This window comes from Carlito syrichta, unplaced genomic scaffold (assembly GCF_000164805.1).
Source record: "Carlito syrichta isolate Samal-C Ts95f unplaced genomic scaffold, Tarsius_syrichta-2.0.1 Scaffold311317, whole genome shotgun sequence".
NCBI lineage: Eukaryota > Metazoa > Chordata > Mammalia > Primates > Tarsiidae > Carlito > Carlito syrichta.
This window is the reverse complement of record NW_007255413.1, coordinates 544,525-564,608: the sequence shown is the minus strand read 5'-3', so window position 1 is coordinate 564,608 and position 20,084 is coordinate 544,525. Positions and strand designations below refer to the sequence as shown.

Below are 20,084 nucleotides of genomic sequence, written 5' to 3'. Positions count from 1 at the left end.
TTCTGATTACATGCTCCTTAAAGGATGATGTTATACTTTATTTTTTTCTGTATTCAGAGTGTCTAGTCCAATGCATTGCACATAATAGTCCTCTTAAGTTAAAATATAAAGTGGACAATAAATGTTCAACAGATCTTTAAAACCAGAGCAATACTTCTTATCATATATCTATCCTTAAAGTCCATGTTCTGTTGGAATACTCATAATCTCACACACATTATGTAGTAGTGTGGATGAAAAGAATACATACACACAAACATACATGCATTAAGATAAATGAATTAACTAGATGTTTGTGCATTGAGATTTTTACTCGTATAACTAGATGTGATAGCTTATGAAATCAAAGTTCATTCTAAATCCAAAGATAGCATGCCTAGCATAATAACCAGCTCTGACTCTCTTTTAATGAGATTAAATCATTGTTAGGGAAAGATAATGAACACAGCATGACCCTACAACATTTTTGCCAAATAAACTGGACACAGTCCAAATAACTGATGAAATAATACTGCCTCAGAAATGAGAGAAACCTTCCAGCAAGCACAAGTCAGGCCACTGGTTAATCACAGCCACTTAGGGGATTAAGACCCTGGCCCTGAATATAGTGACCCAAAATCTGAAAATTGTGTTAATCATTAACACCAATTATTCTTTTCTAAAGACCTCAGGCATTGGTTTAGTTCATTTAAAGATTATCAGAGGCCAGAGACTATCTCTATTCTTATATTAATGTAGACATCTCCCTTAAAAGATGATAGTGTTATTATTATCTAAAAAATATGGTATACAAAGTCCACTAAATTTTGTTGTTCTCATTAAACTATTATTTCTTAGTCTCTATATTCTACTTGTCAAAAATATCTAGTATCAAATAATAACTGCAGGAATATGACTCAATAAAATGGTCATTAAATTGTGGTATTTTATTTGTTTATTTCAAAGACTTTACCCTATAGAAGACTGAGGTATATATGATTAACCTTTAGGAGCCTCTGAGTTCTAATACCATTATATGGGTTATGTGTCATTTTGAGAAAGTGTTTGAGCCACAGTCTGAGCCACAATGATGAAAAACACCAATTCTCAAAACAGCTCATGTGGATCTTATGCTGTCTTAATGGGCAATCAGGTAGTGAACCTGATTATTTGTACTGTTTGAAATGGGCAGAAATACAGAAAGCCAAAGATTGCCTGTTAGGCAAAACTGGCCCTTACAGTGTGGCAGAAGGTTACTACATATAAACCAGAAAGTGTTTAAAACATTTTACCCATCTAATTTTTTTAAAAATGAGAATAACATAAAACCAATATTTTTTATAACCCCACACCTATTTCCAGCTCCAGTCTGGCTCCTGTTCCCAAGCTCCAAGCTAGCACTGATAGATCCAGGAATGAATCCTTTCCCAGTGAATCCCAGTGCTGACTCCATGGACTCAGAAGCAGGCTCATCTTCAGGACCCAGATGCCATGCCTACTTTATTACCAGGTCAGGTGGACACAGGCTGTAAGACTACCCATGTGAACCAATTTCCAGACCCACTCCAGTGGATCCCGGTGCCAGAAAGGTCCCTATGCACCCAGGATCTAACTATATACTCACAGTCTCAGACTCTAGGCTCATTCCATAAACCCAAATACTAGGCAAATCCACCCGAGAACTCCAGCCTGCCGGTTAGACCCCACCAGATGGACTCTCTAGATGTGCTGAGTGGTGAAGGGCTTTTCCTGCTGAAGCCAGTTTATAAACACTGGAAGAGGTGTTTATAAACCTACTACTTCTTTAAAACTACAGACACCAATGCAAGGACACAAGTATAATGAATAATTAGAAAAAAATGCCAACACCAAAGAAACAAAATGAAACACCAATAACTAAACTAAAGAAATAAAGCTCTACAAATACAAAATAACTGAGAACAAATACAAAATAACTGTTTCAACGAAGCTCAGTGAACAAAAAAGAACACATATAAACAGCTAAACAAATATCAAGAAAACAATACACATATAAAATGTTTAATGAAGAGAGAGAAATCATGAAAATACAGACATTCTAGAGATGAAGAACAAAATGATTGAGCTGAGAAATTCCGTAAAGAGCTTCAATAGCAGATTTGATCATGTAGAAAACAAAACAAAACAAAACAACAACAGCAACAACAAATCCAGTTAGCTCAAAGATGGTTAATTTGAAAGTATCCAACAAAAAAAGTTAAACAGTGAAGAAAGCCTAGTGTGCATATGGAACACAAGTGAATCAATTACAATATTCTAAGAAGGGGCAAACATGATAACCAATTTGCATTATGATATCCCAAGAATGAACAGAGAAAAAGAGAGGGGAAGGAACTGTATTGAAATAAATAATGAGCCAGACATGGTGACTCACACCTGTCATCTCAGCACTTTTGGAGGCCAAGGTGAGAGGATTGCCAGAGTCCAGGGGTTTGAGACCAATCTGGGTGACTTCACAAGACCTCGTCCCTACAATAAATAAAAAAATTAGCTGGGCATGGTGGTGTGCACCTGTAGTCCAGCTATGTGGAAGTCTGAGGTGGAAGGATCACCTGAGTCCAGCAGGTCACGGCTGTGGTAAATATGAGCATGCTACTGCATTCCAGTCTGTGCAACAGAGTGAGACTCCTACTTAAAAAAAAGAAAAAGAAAAAAAAAAAAGAGGAAGGAAAGAAGGAAGGAAGCTTTCCAAATCTAGAGAGGGAGATAAAGAACATCCAGATTTATAAAGCCCAAAGTACTTAACCTAAATTAAAAATAAAGAGATCTTCATCAAGACACAGTATAATTAAATTCTCAAAAGTAAAACAAAACAAAACAAAACAGTGACTCATCACATACAAAGGAATCACTAAAATCTGTGGCAGATTTTCAAAATAAAACCTTGCAGAGAAGGAGAAAGTGGAATAATATATTCAAAGTGCTTAAAGAAAAAGAAAAGAAGAGAAAAGAAATTGCCAACCAAGAATATTATAACTGGCAAAAATACACCTCAGAAATGAAGACAAGATGAAGATGTTTTCAGACAACATGGATGAACTTGAAGGACATTATTCTAAGTGAAATAATTCAGGCACAAAACTGAATATACCGGGGAGTTGTTGGTCAAAGGGTTATGTAGAATGACTAACTCTAAAGGTTGAATGTACAACAGGGGTCTCTAAGCCCTGGACCATGGACCAGTATCAGTCCATGGCCTGTTAGGAACTAGGCTGCACAGCAAGAGGTGAGTGGCAGGCAAGTAAGTGAAGCTTCATCAGTATTTACAGCCACTCCCCATCACCTGCGTTACTGCTTGAGCTCCATACACCTCCTGTCGAATCAGTGGCAGCATTATATTCTCATAGGGGTGTGAATCCTGCTGTGAGCTGCACATGTGAGGGATCTAGGTTGCATGCTCCTTATGAGTATCTAATGCCTGAGCATCAGAGGTGGAGCTGAGGTAGTGAGGCTAGCATGTGGGAGCAGTTGCAAATACAGATTAATGCTAGCATTGAAGTTTGATTGCACGTCACCGCTCACTCTCACTCCTGGCCCATGGAAAAATTGTCTTCCATGAAACTGGTTCTTGATGTCAAAAAAGTTGGGGACCACTGATATACAGGATAATGATTATAGTAAATAATACTCTATTGTATTCTAGAAATTTGCTAGTAGGGTAGATTTCAAGTTCTTATATCACAAAAAAAAAGTTAATTATATGAAGAAACAGATAAATGAATTTGCTTGGTTATGGTAATTATTTTCCTATGTATATATATATCAAAATATCAAGTACAAGTGAAATAAATAAATTTTCAAGACAAACACAACCTGTGAAAGTACTTCTCTCCACAAGATCTGCCTTACAAGGAATGTTAAGAATAGTTGAATAAAAGTTTAAATGAAAGGATGTGAACTAATAGTGTAAAAATATGCAAAGGTATAAATCTCACTTTTAAACTTAAGAATGTTAGCCAAGCACAGTAGCTCATGTCTATAATCCCAGCACTTTGGGAGCCCAAAGCAACAGGATGTCTTGAGCCCAGGAGTTTGAGACCTCAGCAACATAACCTGGGCAACATAGCAAGACTTCATCTCTAGAAAAATTCAAAAATTTAGCTGGGTGTGGTGGTATGTGTCTGTAGTCCCAGATACTCAGGAGACTGAGGTAGAGAGATGCCTGAGCCTGGGAGGTTGAGGCTGCAGTGAGCCGTGATTGCACTACTGCACACCAGCCTGGGCAACAGAATAAGACTTTCAACCCAAAGGAGAAAAAATTAAGTCATATTCTGAATACTCTAGTAATGTAAATGGTAATATATACATCATTTTAACTCTATCATAAAAGTTAAAAGACAAAAATATTAAAAATAATTATAGTCACAGTAATGAATTCCTGGATACATAATATGTGATATCAATATTACAACAAATCATTTTTTTAAATGCCTTCAGTTTTGTATATTTCTCTACTGGTAGACTTTTTACTCTTTCATAATCTTTGAATATTTGTTGGGCATGTCCCTCCTTCCATTCTCAATTCATATCCCACTGCAATAAAATTTTAATCTGTAACTTTGCAATGAGGTAACCACAAGTTCCCCCATAGCTTCTTAATTGTCATATGTAATAATCTTCCTCCAGTTCTTCTACTATTTGACTTTTCTAGATTGTTTAAGACTGTTGGTCATTTTTCTCTTTTTGAAATCATGTCTTCTCTTAAGTTCCATGGTAGCAAACTTGTTCTCTTTAATATAGGATTATTTTATCCCAGTCTCCTTTTCTAATGTATTCTTATTCATCACTCATTGCATTTTGGTATTCCCAGTTTATAATCTATAAATTTTGTCCTTTCTGTGTAATCCCCATTATTCTTATGACTTTTATTCCTGTGATAAAATAGCTTGATGATTTTCAAATACATATCATGCATCATTCTTTTGAGTTCAAGGACTTTATCAATTTGCCCACTGAGAATCTAATTACTATAACCAAGCAAATTCATTTATCTGTTTCTTCATATAATTAACTCAGATTTTACACAGATAGTTAAATTCAAATGTCCAAAACAAGCAATTATTTGCCTCTAAATATGTTTTTGACTGTATGCATTATTATGGTAGGAAAAAAAATACATTCACTCAGGTACATAAGTCAGAAACGTTTTTTGTTTGTTTGAATTTCTGTGTTTACTTGCCTTGTGTGTGTGTTTTTAATCACTATTACTCTACTCCATTTTAATTCTTCACATATATTCAATTAGGCCTAAAGTTCTACTTCCTTTGAGCCTTCCTCTCAAATTCCAGTGTTTATTCCATATATTATATATTTATTCTTTGTCTTTTATAATTGCAATTTTTTTTCAAAAATGGTCTCTTAGCTTCTACTCTTGATTCCCTTCAATCTACTGTCAGCAGCTTTTAAAATAATCCCTAGAATATAAATCTGATTTTGTGACACTAATGATTAAAGCTTTTTACTTGTTTTCTGGCATTCAGATCATATACAAATTATTGTGCCAACTTCAAGTTCATTTCTTATAATGTATGTAATTTTATATTATCTATATATGCTATAAATATTAGACATGTTATAGTAAGAGAAAATTTAGGAACAAGCTGTTAGGAGAAAAAAATTAAAGTAATAACAAAAGTGTTTAAAATGTTATCAGTTTTGATTTTTTTTCTAGAAGATTAAGTATAATAAACGCTGAAAATAATCTTTTCAACTGTATACCAGGAAGTTATTGTGGACTCCTTGGGAAGCAAAGTGATGAAAAACAGATAGGAGTGTCCTTTAAAAGTTTAAAGTTAATAAGAAAGAAAAAAAAAATCTATATTTACATACTGAGAAGGAAAGTAACAGAATGATGCTGTAAAGGATAAGAGTGGATAATTTCTAGCTTTGGTAATCAAGGTAGGATTCACAGCAGAAGTGACATTTAGACTGCAAAAAATTATTATTATCAAGAAAAGTAGTCTCTAAGGTTAAACTCTGACTAAATAAAGCCAAGAAATCATTAAGTAGGGACTCCCATGCAAGTATGCCTATGACAGGAACTATGCAAAACATTCCTCAAAACTGCAGTATTCCAAATGAGCTGTTTGCACAATAACAATTGCTTGACATGACTGTGTCCACAAATGAGCTAATGCCAACTCCTTCAATAATCTTTTGTAATCAGTGGTCTTTTTTTTTTTTTTTTTTCAAAACAGCATATGTGGACTTTCACTCTTTGTATTTAAAATATTTCCCTTCCCTCAACTCCATTAGAAAAATCTATGGTCTGCCATAGCACATGTATCCTGGATTAAAATTCCTTGCCATTCCAGAATAAACTCTCACTCATTTTAGGTTGACATTATCTGGTGTCAGAAGTGGCATTCAAAGAAGGCAAGTCTTTTCCAGATCAACAAGTCCTGGAACGATGTGTAGTACCCTCTGGAGCCCTTTTGCTCTCTTCTTCCCTATGCTGTCTTTCTGCTGAATAACAAGACCTTCTCTTGAATATGAGCTCTCTCCTTTTGTTTGAGCTCTCTTCACTTTGTTTTTGATCTGGTTTATAAAGTTCTACAAATCATCCTTCTGACGGGTGCTCTTTTGGTTTTATTTTTTGGTTTGGGCTGAGTGCCTGGTTTAAAAGTTTGTTGAGTTAAATTTGTTCCTGTCACTGAACATATTCTGAGAGCAAAATAACATTCTAATTTTGGTCATAGTTTGACTAGTTAAGAACTTTAGGGTGGTCACCACTAATTCATGAGATACTTTGGTCTCCAAAGACCAAGAGTCCTGTGAGAGAATAAAGTGAACATGGTCAGGTCAGATTACACTATGGTGTCTGCCAGTCTCAAGAAAACATTCATGGGAAAGAGAATACCTGATCATAGGTCAGACAACTAGAGTGAATGGCAACTGCTTTGTAAAATGCGAATCCCACATAGTGTGCACTTGTGAAAGCAAATCAGTTTATCTACAACTTCTAATTTTCTTGTAGGATTATAGGATTGATTTTTTGTTCAAGAAGGATTAATTGGATATATAATGAGACTATCTTAGTCTATTTGTGCTGCTATAAAGGAATACCCAAGGCTGGGTAATTTCTAAAAACAAAAAAAGCTTATTTGGCATCTCCCTTTCTACATCTAAATCTCTAGAGACTTTTACAGTGGAAAAGGCACTGGCTTAAATATACATAACAAACCTCACCTTTGACCATTTTATCTTAACTGGGCTTCCTCTATACACCTTTCCTTGTCTTGGCAAATAATGGTGTTTTTACCTAAGTTCTGTGACTTTGAGATGTAACATTCTTACCTTGTATCACCCAAGAGTTATCCTTTTGAAAGTGCAAATGTAGGATTGCCCGGCTAGCATTTGCTCAGGAAAATGAAACAGGTAATCAAAAGATTGATAGTCTAAATGAAAAAAAAAAAATATATATATATATAGATATATGTATATATAATATAATATTCACGAAAAATAGAAACTAACTCAAATGACTTTTAGTTCATTTGATTTGAGATAGTCCTTGCCAAATGAAGCTAGTTATAAAAACTGTGGGTAAATTAAAAACTGGAATGCTATTAGAATTGTCAGCATTAATTAGAGTGCAAGTGTATATTTTTACCTAGATTCACTTGTCAAAAAAGTTTTTTTAATCTTCTTAATATATAAAGCCATAGAGCTATAAATTCAACCAGAGTAGAATATACACTGAAAATAAATTAGTTTTTTTGCTTCTGTGATATTGTAAACACTTGCCTGATTTGTCAAAAACTAACTTAAGATGATGGCTAGTCTTGTGTCCCATAAATAATACAGACATAATTGTTAAAAAAAAAAAAAAAAAGGAAATTAGGTGAATGTAAATGAAGTAAATGTTTATAGATAAACTTGCAGTAACCTGAAATCTTAAAGTAATCTTAAATAAAGTAATAAAAAAAATTATAAAATATTTGAGTAGTTTGTAAGTAAGATTGATTGTTAAACATCTGTTTTAACATATAAGCAATTTGTCATGTTATTTTTTGTAGAATATAAAAGCTAAACATATTTGGGTCTGTTAGTAAGTGTGAAAAAATTTGTTCTATGAGGAACATATGTTTTTAGAAATTATGAAGTATGTATTCATAAATTGTCGATATATGACAGTTTGCAATTGCTTACTTCCTCAGTTTTAAATAGAAATCAAGGTTACTGACAGTTAAACAATTTCAATTAATATGCGGTAGTTAAAAGTAGAAATAAAAAGGAAAATATTTGCATATGTAAGAAAAGCGAAACATGTTTTTGGTAAGCAAAACTAACAGGTATGGAAGATGTATTTTGATTAAGGGATAAAGAGAGTAATTTTGTCCTAATGTAAAATGACTATTTGTTAGAAAGAAAATAAACTAAAGGAATACAGTTAACTCAACTGTATGTAGAAGTCTTACCTCTAACACAATCATATTCACTCCTTCTGTATGCATTTAAACTTACAGATGGAAAGACTCAATTTGGGACACTAATTGTTTAGGTACTTGGGTAATGGGAGGCCAGTGTAGACTAGAATATTTTACCACTTTTGTTGTCAGTACATAATAGGTCCAAAGTGGATCACTAAGGTAATTATTGGACTAGTCCCCTTCACTACATCAAAAGGTCAAACCTGAGCTACTTGGTATCCTTTGTTAGAGTTTTTTTTTTCCTTTAAATCATGGTTTCATGCTGCAAATGAAGAGATGATTACAAACCTACTTGATACTCTAGGAATCTTTACAGACTCCACTGCAAAGGCTAGCTCCACACAGCAGAACTCATTTAATTTTCTTGCTAGAGTGGTTTTACATACATGACTCTTCACTATTTACTGGCTGAGCAAGTTGAATTCTGTGCTATTGCTGATACCACATGCTGTTTCTGGATAAACTCTTCTGGGGGAAGTTGAGACACAATTATAAAAAAAGAAAAAAATGTGCAACAGGTCTCACATAATATCTCGTGATCATTTGATTTGTTTAGTTGGTTGCCTTTAGGTCTAGCTTACTTGCCAAAACAAGTTATGCAAACTGAGGGTATCATATTACTATTAATTCTGCTCTGCATTATTCTTTTTAAACTTTGTACCTGTTAACTGTCAAATTTCTGCAAAAGCATAACTTCTGTAATCTAAGGTAGGTGAAATTATCAGTGATGAACTGGAATAAGAAATTCACTCTTGACAGAAATTTGCTTTTCTCTGTCATGTTTCTGGTTAGAGCTGTCTCCCCTGAGAATTTTCAGTGCAAGTACTCCCATAGATTGGGTTAGAATTCTGACTGTAAATATCCAACTGGTTATTGAAAGTCTCCATCTCATTAGTGGCCCATGTAGTTGGCAAAAGCAAACTCAAATCATCTCTGGAAAAATACCTCTTAATCACAGTTCTCATGGAACAACCGCTAAGAAATAAAATACCAAGAAAAACATGAGAGAGACTCATCAGAAACAACAAACTATAGAATCAGATCCACCATGATACACTAGTAAAATAACTAAGAACATACATAAGAATGCTTTATATGAAATAAGTGTGATAAAGAAAAGAGACATCACAAACACACATGGAAGATATAAAAAATAAATAGATCTACTAGAAATGAAAAAAATAGAATAAAGTAAATATTTGGTAATAGATATGTGCATATTAAATAAACGGATGAGAACAGTGAGCAATTAGAAGATCTGCAGTATACTTTCTAGAATGTAGCACAGTGTCCAAAATCAAACTTAAAAAAAAAATCATAAAATGAAGGCGATCTCAAGGGACATGAGGATTAAGTGAAAGTATCTTATCTACATATAACCAGGGTGCCTTAAGGAGAAAAATATAGAGAATGGTGGCAGAGCAATGTTCAATAAGATAATACATTTTTCATAAACAATAAACAAAGAATTATCAAGTTCAGAAATGTCAGGCAGAATTAATTAAAAATGAATTTGTATCTGATACAACATAATAAAATTATAGCATGCCAAAGACAAAAATATATTAAAAACAATTCAAGGGAAGGATTTCCCACACAAAAAAGTGATTAGACTAACATGATTACTCAGCAGAAATATGAAACCAGAAGAAATAGACTAGTATGTTTGATGTGTTGACCAAAACAACTGAAAAATTTGTAATTTATATGAAACTGTTTCCTACTAGCCAGGTTTGCCATCCCACCTGCATAAAGAATGTTTGAGCTTAGGAGTTTTGAGTCTGTGGTGAGCCATGATTGAGCTGCAGTACTTTGGCTTAGGCAACAAACTGAGATCCCCACTCAAAAAAAAAAAAAAAAAGAAAAGGAAAAATGTTTCCTAAAGCCATCTCAGGAAAAGAAATAGTTCCAGGTGAACAAAACCAAGAAAGAAAAGGGTTAAAAAGTAGCACAGGTCAGGCAGGGCAGGTGGCTCAGCCTGTAATCCCAGCACCTTGCGAGGTCAAAGTAAGAGGATTGCCTGAGCCCAGGGGGTTCGATACCAGCCTGGACAACTTGGTGAGTCCTCGTTTCTACAATAAATCACAAAAACTAGCCAGGTGTGGTGGCATGTGCCTATAGTTCTAGCTACTTAGAAGGCTGAGGCGGAAGGATTGCCTGAGCCCAGTAGGTCAAGGCTGCGTGTGGTGGCCATGCCACTGCACTGCAGCCTGGGTGACAAGAGTGAAACTCCAACTCAAAAAAAAAGAGAAAAAAAGTTGCATAGATGGGACAAATTGCAGAGCAAAAACAAACAAACAAAAACCAGTTAAAAAAATCAAGTCTAGTTGAGGCTGCTGTGGCCAGGAGCAGCCACTGCACTCCAGTCTGGGCGACAGAGTGAGACTTCAACTCAAAAAAAAAAAAAAAAAAATATCAAGTCTAGGCTATTGCTTTGTTGAACTCTTGTGTGTCCACATGGCTCTTTGAACTATGTTTCTTGGTTTCTGCTCCCGTCCCTACATTGCGGAGATGAATCTTCTCTCTCCCTCTTTCCCTAATTTACTTTCTAAATAAACTTTGCTTGTAAACTAAAAAAAAAAAAAAAATCAAGTCGAATCTTAGTATGTATAATCAATGTAAAAGTTAACAAGTTAAAAATATTTTAGGACAGATTTTCAAAATTTACCTATTTTTTAGAAGCAAGTTTAAAATATAAGGTCACAACAAATATTTTTTTCCCAATAAATGATATTAAGTGCCAGGCAATATTAGCCCAAAGCAAACTTGTCTAGTATATTGAATCAAGTACACAATAATACCAAAAACAAACAATCCTAAAAGTTCCAAAGCAAACACCTTTTGCACAGTTCAAAGTATAGCTGTAAACAGAGCATCAGCTGATCAGTTCTGCTGATCTCTGGTAGGCTTCCTTTTACAGTTGGGATGGTCTTGGCTGGACGCAGATGTTGCAATTTGGCTCTGGCCTTGTGGGCTCATCAATTCAATTGTACAAATCCTCATTCAGCTTCAGTTTGCATAATCTGCTAAATTCCCATGGACCAAAGCAAATCTCAAGCAAGAGGAAGTATAGCTTGATTGCCTTGGGAAGGTAGTGCAGGAAAAAGGGTGTGGATACATGATCCAGTTACTAAAAAAGAAGTGAAGAATTGGAAGGATAACAAAATCTACTCCAAATCAATATATTCATATCCATCAAAACTGGCTTAATGGGCTGGGCATGGTGGCTCAACCCTGTAGTCTCAGCACTTTGGGGGACCAAGCCAAGAGGATTGCTTGAGCCCAGGAGTTGGAGACCAGCGAAACCTCATCTATACTAAAAATACAAACAATTAGCTGGACTGGTGGAGTGCAACTGTAGCCCCAGCTACTTGGGAGGCTGAGGTGGAAGGATCACATGAGCCCAGGAGGTCGAGGTTGCAGTGAGCCATGAACATACCACTGCACTCCGACCTGGGTGACAGAGTGAGACTCCCAACTCAAAAAACAGAAAAACAAAACAAAACAAAAACTGGTTCTGTGGAAAAGGCAGCAGCAGACATAAGACTACTGATTTACAAAATGTTTAATTCACAGGGAAAGTAGAATGATTTTAAAACAGTTTTCATCAAATAATATACGTGCTTCCAATATAAAACGTAACAATATATAGATGGAAAAGTGAATTCACAAGGTTTATTTTAGCTCATCTGTCTCAGTAATTAAGATGAATCGAATAAGAAAGTTAATAAGGTCTATATCGGCACTGTCCAAAAGAGATAAAAGAGCCACATATATGACCTTAAAGTCTATAGTAACCGCATTAAAGGAAATTAAAAGGAGTAAATTTAATTTTAATAACATACTATATTTAGCCTAATATATCCAAAACATTATCATTTCAACAAAAATGAATATAAAACGTTATTCAGTTGTTCACATGATCGCCTTATTTATTTTTACGGGAACGAAAGAATAACTAATTGGTTAAGGAAAGGTAAAGAACTAAACGATCAGCATGTTACCCAAAATCTTTTCAATCAAGATAACAGAAGTTGGTGCAAAAAGATATAGTTTGAGCCAGATGCTAACGTTTTTACTGTCCAAGTGGAGTTCACTGGGTGATGGAATATGAGCCTCGAAAGAGCAGATTTGCTTCTTTTATTTTAATAGTTGAAAAGTTGTGGGAAATTCTAGAGGCAGAGGAAAAAAAGAAAAAGGATACCGAACTCTCCTCTTGATGCTGTCATAACTGGCGTGTACGTGGACAGACTCCATCGAAAAAAGCAATCAGAGACGCAATATGTCCTAAGAGAATAGCCAACATACTCAAGGGCAGAACATCAGAGCAACTTTAAAAAGAGATTGCGAATGTGATGGAAATTGCCAATCACTGGGCAAGTGTTTCAAAAGGCTAGGTGTAAGAGAAAGAAAGGGAGAGGAAAGAGGGGAGAGGAGAGAAGACAGAGGGAGACGTGAAACTGGGGAATGTGTCATCTAGGGGATGAAACAGCAGGAAGTGGAATGTCCAAGATAAAATAGACAACAAAGACAAGGAAAGCTTGGCCTGTGTGCTTTTGTCCATACGTCTCTGTTTCCTGTGCGTCCTACCCTCCCTGTGTTGAATCTTTGTTATAATCTAAATAAACTTCTTTGTTATTCCCACAGCATAGTCTCTGTAATTATTTGTATTCTGGTTTCTCTCTAGCAGAAGGCAAGCTCTTTTAATTTCTCAGGTCCTACAGAGTGTCTGAGACATAATATAAGTGTTGAATACTTGTTTTAGGAATGAATTATCCCTTGACAGTGCATTTGTGTGTGGAATGGGACCCACAGTTCTAAGAGTTGCAAGTGTAGTGAGGGCGAAGCCTCAGTCCCCTCCTGCCTAAAGTGAGAGTGCTTGTCCAGAATGATCTATGATCCTCTCCAGCTGAAGACTTTATAACTTCAAAACGACCAATCCTGTCATTTGTTCAAATGTTTTTGCCAGTGGCTTCAAGTTTCCACTTTTTCTGCTAAAATAGACTAAGCTAGCTTTGAGAATTTCTGACACTAACCTCTATTTTGGAAACTTTCCATGTAAAGTACCATATCACCCACTTCTCTTTTAAACTTTTAGAAGTGCAAAGTTAACTTTTATATCAACTATCTTGAAAAGAAAAAAGATTACACCATCTAGCAATAGATATCATGTATCATAAAATGCTATGTTTCTTCAATACCTTATCTAATGTTAGATTTTAAATTATTTAAAACAGTGCCCCAAATGGCTTAGCATTTTGTCTTTTATAAGCAATAAGGCACTACAGAAACTTAAACACAAATAATATCAAAAATAAATTCTCCCTCTAGAAAACAGATTTCAGAAAATTCCAATATTATTCCTCAAATGCTTTGGAAAATTAGTTAAATCTTATATTTAGGGTTCTTCTATGCAATGATTACATATACATGATAAGATTATATGTGAGGCATGCTATAAACACATTCTCCAGAAGAGATAATTTAGAAAGTCAAGCTAAATAATCTTCTTCTTATCTAATAACATTTTATTTCTTTGGCTTAGTTTTGCTTTGCTCATTCTTTAAATCACTTTTCTCTTGATCTCTGAATGGTTGAACTAAGTGTTACAGGTTGAAAGAGAGGCCATTAACACAGTCATTAAGAAAAGGCTTAGAAACTTGCATTAAGCTGAGTCGGGCTAAATGTAGAAGCTGTTTGAATTTAAAAGTGAACACTTTTCCCTTGTCCCACCCTTTGCTGTGCTCAGATCTAGAAATTGCTGTTGGTATGGAAGGGAAGGAACACAACCATCTTCATGAAGCCCCCTGATAAGCAGGAGACACATACACAAAGACTACATGTCCCTGGAAAAGCCTCCATGGGACCTAGATAAGAAACGGACTCTACAGCAACTTTCTAAAACCCAGAAATGTATCAGTTCCCTTAGTCTCTAGATGACAATTGCTTTCTTTCATGTCTTTGCATTAATTTTACGTGTAATGTTTAACCAAGCCTTGTGAAGCAGAACTCCCGGAATAAGCAAAAAAACCCTGTAACCAACTAGAAAGCACACGGTCCCAAAATGTTCAAGGTAACTGTAAATTAGAAGATTGGTAGGATTGATGTAATCGGAGCACTGGTTTGTAACAGTAACCGTTCGGACTCTAAACACCGATTAAGAAAGAAACTGCCTCAAAAAAGTAACACATATTGCACTGTATATGTTTATAAAATTGGTGCAACTATACATTGTTGTAATGTTTCAACGCCAGCTTACAAAATTCAACAACTAATAGATAAGGAAGGGGGTGGGAGGGAGCATATGTACACATGAGAACCTGGAAAAGCTATCTGATTTAATGTTGCATGTAGATTGTAAATCTACACAACCAAGATTCAGATCATTTCTTCAATCTGAATTAATCTGCTCACTTCATCGACTGAGGTCAACAAGGAAAGTGGGCTACTAATTTTGTTTTTCTGATTTGCACAAAATAAAAATTAAGCTTCTTCCATCCCGAAGTGACAGTATGCTACAGGCAAGGTGTTCCTTCCATTGTCAACACTCGTAGGATGACAGGCGGTGATATCTACTTGGATTTCCATTTTTATCAGCACTCATATGTAAATAGTCTCCAATAGTCTTACTTTTCTGGGCAAACCAAAGGTAAATTTCTCAAGGTTTTTGCTGCCTTTTTTTAGCAGCATTTGATGGAGTATCTTTTATACATCTGTAATACATAAAAATAAGCCAGATTGCCAATCCTTTTTAAAAATCTTAAGCTATGTACCAAGCTTTTGGTCCAAATTGTGTAGGACAAGTTAAACTTAAATTGCATTCTATTAACCAATATGAGTGTATTTCTGTCAGCATAGTTATGTTGGGAAAAAATTTAAAAAGTAAAAAAGAAAAGAAAAGAAAAGAAAAGAAAAAACTGAATAATAGTCATAAGACGTAGTCATTTCTAATCAATAGTGGGGAAAAGATAAATAACTGTATGTTTTGCTTTAAGTACTGGATGAAAACTCTGCTTAAGTGAACAGGTTTTTGGTGGAGACACAGTCTGTTCCCTGATTCCATGGTATCAGAAAAAAACTCCGTGCAGCTCCCAGTTTTCTGCCTCTGGTATTTGATTGACCACAAAGGAAGCAGCGGATGACTGGATCAGGCTGTAACATAAGGAGTCATCATGAAGAACATCTCATTGTGTTTGAAACATTTGTCTCACATCTCACGTGTTTTATGTTAAGTTTGCAATCAATAAAAACACTACTTCTGAATGGTTTAGCACAGATGGGTGTCCAAGTAAGTATCTTGTCAGAAAAATTGAATTATTAACTGACAATTGGAATAAAAAGAGCGTTAACTGCATAGAATAATGAACCAAAGAAAATCATAAATTCAACTCATGTTCACATATTTTAATTAATCGGCTGTTGCCCAGACAGAATGGATACTCTCAACACCAGGGTCAATGAGTGCAAGGCTTCCCTCTTTTCCTATCAACTAAGCAGCTCCCATCTGGTTATGCCCCACCCTATCTGTTAATTTGCTCTGAGATACAATATTTGGAATTACAGTAATGATTGTATGTTGGTAAATGGCACAGAGCAGAGCAGTAATTCTTATTGTTCTCGAATCCCTGGGATATGCTTTGAACCCAGCAAGCTTACTTTCAACAGAAAGCTTACTTTCAAAAGTTTTTTATTTTTACATCTCAATTTGTCCACTCAATTCTAGAGAGGAGGTCACCATGGAGTATCCAGCCACAAATAATTTTCTTCTGTATCTTGTTACGTCTCAGAATTCTTCCAGGCTTTCTGATTCATCCATAGTTATTTTACAACATTGCTCTTCTTGCTGCATTAGTAATTTTTTTTCTTACAGAAAACTCCATTTATTGACCTCCAGATATAACAAAATTAAGATCTCTGCAAGAGTGTTTTAGAGAACCTTGACCCCATTCTGGTTGGGTTCACTGAAGGCAGCTGGTTACTGTTTCTGCAGCTCCTGTATCCGTTTTCAGAGAAGCTAAGAGGAGTTCATGTGTCGGTTTCCTTCGCAGTTTCTCAGTATTTGTGATCATCCTTTGGATGCAGAGGGGACAAGCCAGAAGGACCCAGAAGCTTTTCCATAGGCTTGGAGAGGTGGGCTCCACAGCCAATCCAACACCAGATCCTGTCCAGGTGGAGGGCAACTATTTTTTCTCCGTGATTGTTGGACAGTGGATCCTAGGAGCCCGACTGCTCTGCAAAATGGACATCTCTGGAACACTTGTTGCACGCAGCCAGAATACGGTAAGAAGGGCCGGTTGGTGCCGCCCTCCAGGGCAAGGAGGATGGTCAGGTGGCCTCCATGGTAGGCCTTGCAGAGGAGGATGGTGAGATGGACCATGGTGCAGCCGTTGTGCAGGTCCTCGGAGGGTCCTGCCACCCGCCCTGACCATGGACCAACGCAGAAGCTTGCGCAGCCGAACATGGGATCGGCCCCCAGGCTACCCAAGCCCGAATGCCTGCACTTGTGTAATTTGTAGGTGGAACTCCAGAAATAAGAAATGGGGACCTCAAGTTTCCAGCAGGAAAAATGGAACATGTTTTTAAACAACAAAGAGCAATACAAAGGAACAAGCAAATCATATGGAAGGATATAGATTACAAAAATTGTAGAAGCCAAAAGCAGTACATTCAGTTGCTCATCCATTAAGTGTGACATGCCTTTGGTGTGTCATGCCAAAATTTTAGAGTCTTGTCATTGGGCTATATTTGCTAAAGCTTCCTTTATAGATGTATTAGTTTCCAATGGCTGCTAAAACAAGTGACCACAAACTTGGTGACTTAACAAAAACAGAAATTAATTTTCTCACAGTTTTGGAGGTCATAATTTGAAAACAAGGTGTTGGCAGGGCCATGCCACCCCAAAAACTTTATTTTATTTTATTTGTTGTTTTGAGTTGGAGTCTTACTCTGTCACCCAGGCTGGAGGGCAGTGGCACGCACACTCACGACCACCCCAGCATTGTCTTGCTGGGCTCCGGTGATCCTTCTGCCTCAGCGTTCCAAGTAGCTGGAACTACAAGCACATCCTACCATGCCCGGCTAATTTTTGATTTGTTGTAGAGAGGAGATCTCACCAAGTTGCCCACGCCGGTCTCAAACCCATGGGCTCAGGCAATCCACTCGCCTCGGCCTCGCAATTTGCTGGAATTACAGGCAGAGACACGGAGCCCGGTCCCCAAAAGCTTTAGGAGATAATCTGTTCTTGCATCTTCCAGCTTCTGGTGGCTCCAGGACCTCCTTGGCTTGTATCTTCATCACACCAGTCTGCCTCTATGGTCACATGATATCCACCTTTTCTTTCTTTCTCTTATAATAATACATGAGATAGAGACTTGATTATATCTTTTGCCGTATAAAATATCATTCATGGGTTTTAGGGATTAGGATTTAGACACATCTTTTTAGGTATGGAGGTCTTCTGCATTGAGCAGACCTAGGAAAAACCTACCCCTAAAGGTTAAGAAAGCTGAGAGACCAAAGAAAGAGGCTGACAAATCCTGTTTCTCACCGAGAAACATTTAACAGGAATTTACAAAACAGAAGCGATATACTGGTCAGCTAAGAGACAAGATGGTGGAACCCTCCCTGTGTCTTAAACTCCCTAGACCATAGGGAAAGTATGTGTAGGGAAGTTGAAGTCAACCCCTCAAGGAAAGGCAAGAATGCTATGTGATTCTGTTTAAGGGCAAGATTTATGGTCAAGGTTGCTTTGACCTAAGTATTGTTTTACTGTAACAGTAGATGCAGTAGACATCTTAAGAGGCATTCCCAGAACAGGAGTTAATTAGAAGTCAACATGGCTGATTAACATTCAACATGGAGTTCCTCTGGCCTCCACAGGGGCAACTATTAAGCCCATCACATCAGACATAACAAATCTTTATTATAACACAAGTTAAAGATAATACGTCTTTGATGAGAAGGAAAGGTAATGAAAAGAGTAAATTAATTGCTCTGTACTATACCTCTTCTCAGAAGCAATAGGTTTTAATATTTCTAGTTGCATCAATCTTTGATCGTGTTGCTCTATCTTCTGATACTATATTCAGAATTTTTAAAAAAGAGTTTGTAATCTATTTCCAGGAATGTCATTACTTATCCTAGAAATTGCTTTATCCTTGAACTTATAAAATTCATTCCTGGCAAGAATAACAAAAAAACACAAGGACGAACAGGCCGCTCCTATAAAAATGACGGCTTCATGTCACGTATCAGTTTTCTTTTGGAAAGGATTCACAAGCCACCATTTTGCCCTAGGGAGAAATGTTGCCATTTTCACAGCAAAGTGTTTTTCTGTACAGTGAAATGACAGTTTTCTTGAACAGTAAAACTGAATTAACTTCTGAGGGGAAAAAATGCAGTAAAAATGTCAAACTCATAAAATATAGCATGTTTTGAACGTCTGCACATGTTTTTGACTGACCTGACCAAGAAACAAAATGTCCTCAAGGTACTGTTGATTCAGGGACTAGGTGACTGAAGGGGGTGAGGACAGCAGATTTGAGAACAAGAGGGAGGGAATGTGGGGATAACTTGGATAGATACCATTGTATCTAGGTGACAGGTATAGAACTCAGGGTATAGAGCTATTTCTGGATGATAACAATGGGTACATTTCTTGTTTGGGCCATATCATTTTAAACAGTCTGAAAGATCCAGGCAAGTCTAGAGTCAAAGTAATATAGGTCGAAACTGGAAAGACTGGTATGTCTCAGAGAAAAGTCTTTCTTCCTTACTCATAATCCTCCCTACCTTTCTTCCTCCCACCCACTCTTTCTTCCATCTTCTCTATCTTCCCTTTAGCTGTCTGCTTTTCTGGAAGTCTATCCTGCCAAAATATAAAACTTATTTTTCAGAACAAGTATTTTCAGTTAATTGTGACTTTGGACTTAGCCACCATGTTCTAGTTTGCTCACTTACTCATGAACTGCATGCTGAGTAAACATTTTCTCAGAGAATGGTTTGGCGAACTGAAAACAATATTTAGTCATAACTGTTAAGTGTATGGATGTGAAATAAATAACACAACCTACAGAAAACAGACATTATGACTTTTTGTATTCTGTTAAAAGATTTCAACCCACAAATGAGACTTATTTTTAATCTTATAAGAAGAGCTAATTCATTGTTTTTGCTCCTGACAAATGGAACAAAATCAGAGAAATTCCACTCACTGTCCCACCAAGCCTGACACAGAAGAGAGTAAAATATTATTAATAGTAATAATAGCTTTACAACTGTATATCATTATTTTTTGTAGAACTGTTTCATGTTATTTGTTTAATTTATCATGATAGCAATAATATGATATATGTAACTAAGAAAGATAGTCATACTTTCAGTATTTAATAGACAAATTTGTAGATACAGCGTCGTCCAGAGATATTGCCTATGGGAAAAAATATCAGGCTCACTGCAGAAAAGGTAGACATCCGTGTGAACAATTGTGGCTTCATATAAGAGAAAGCATTTCAGAAAGCCAGGGAGTCTCAGCTCAGTCATGCCACTTACTGTTTGACTCAACACAAGTAATTTCATATTCCTATGCCTCAGTTCCATTCTTTTCATAATCAAGAGGGCGTAATCTGGGATTTC

At 36.2% G+C, this 20,084-nt stretch overlaps 1 pseudogene; it reads right to left on the bottom strand.

Annotated features, from left to right (window-relative positions):
- Positions 1–16,408: 16,408 nt before the first annotated feature.
- On the bottom strand, positions 16,409–16,827 carry LOC103271143 (annotated as a pseudogene).
- Positions 16,828–20,084: the final 3,257 nt, after the last annotated feature.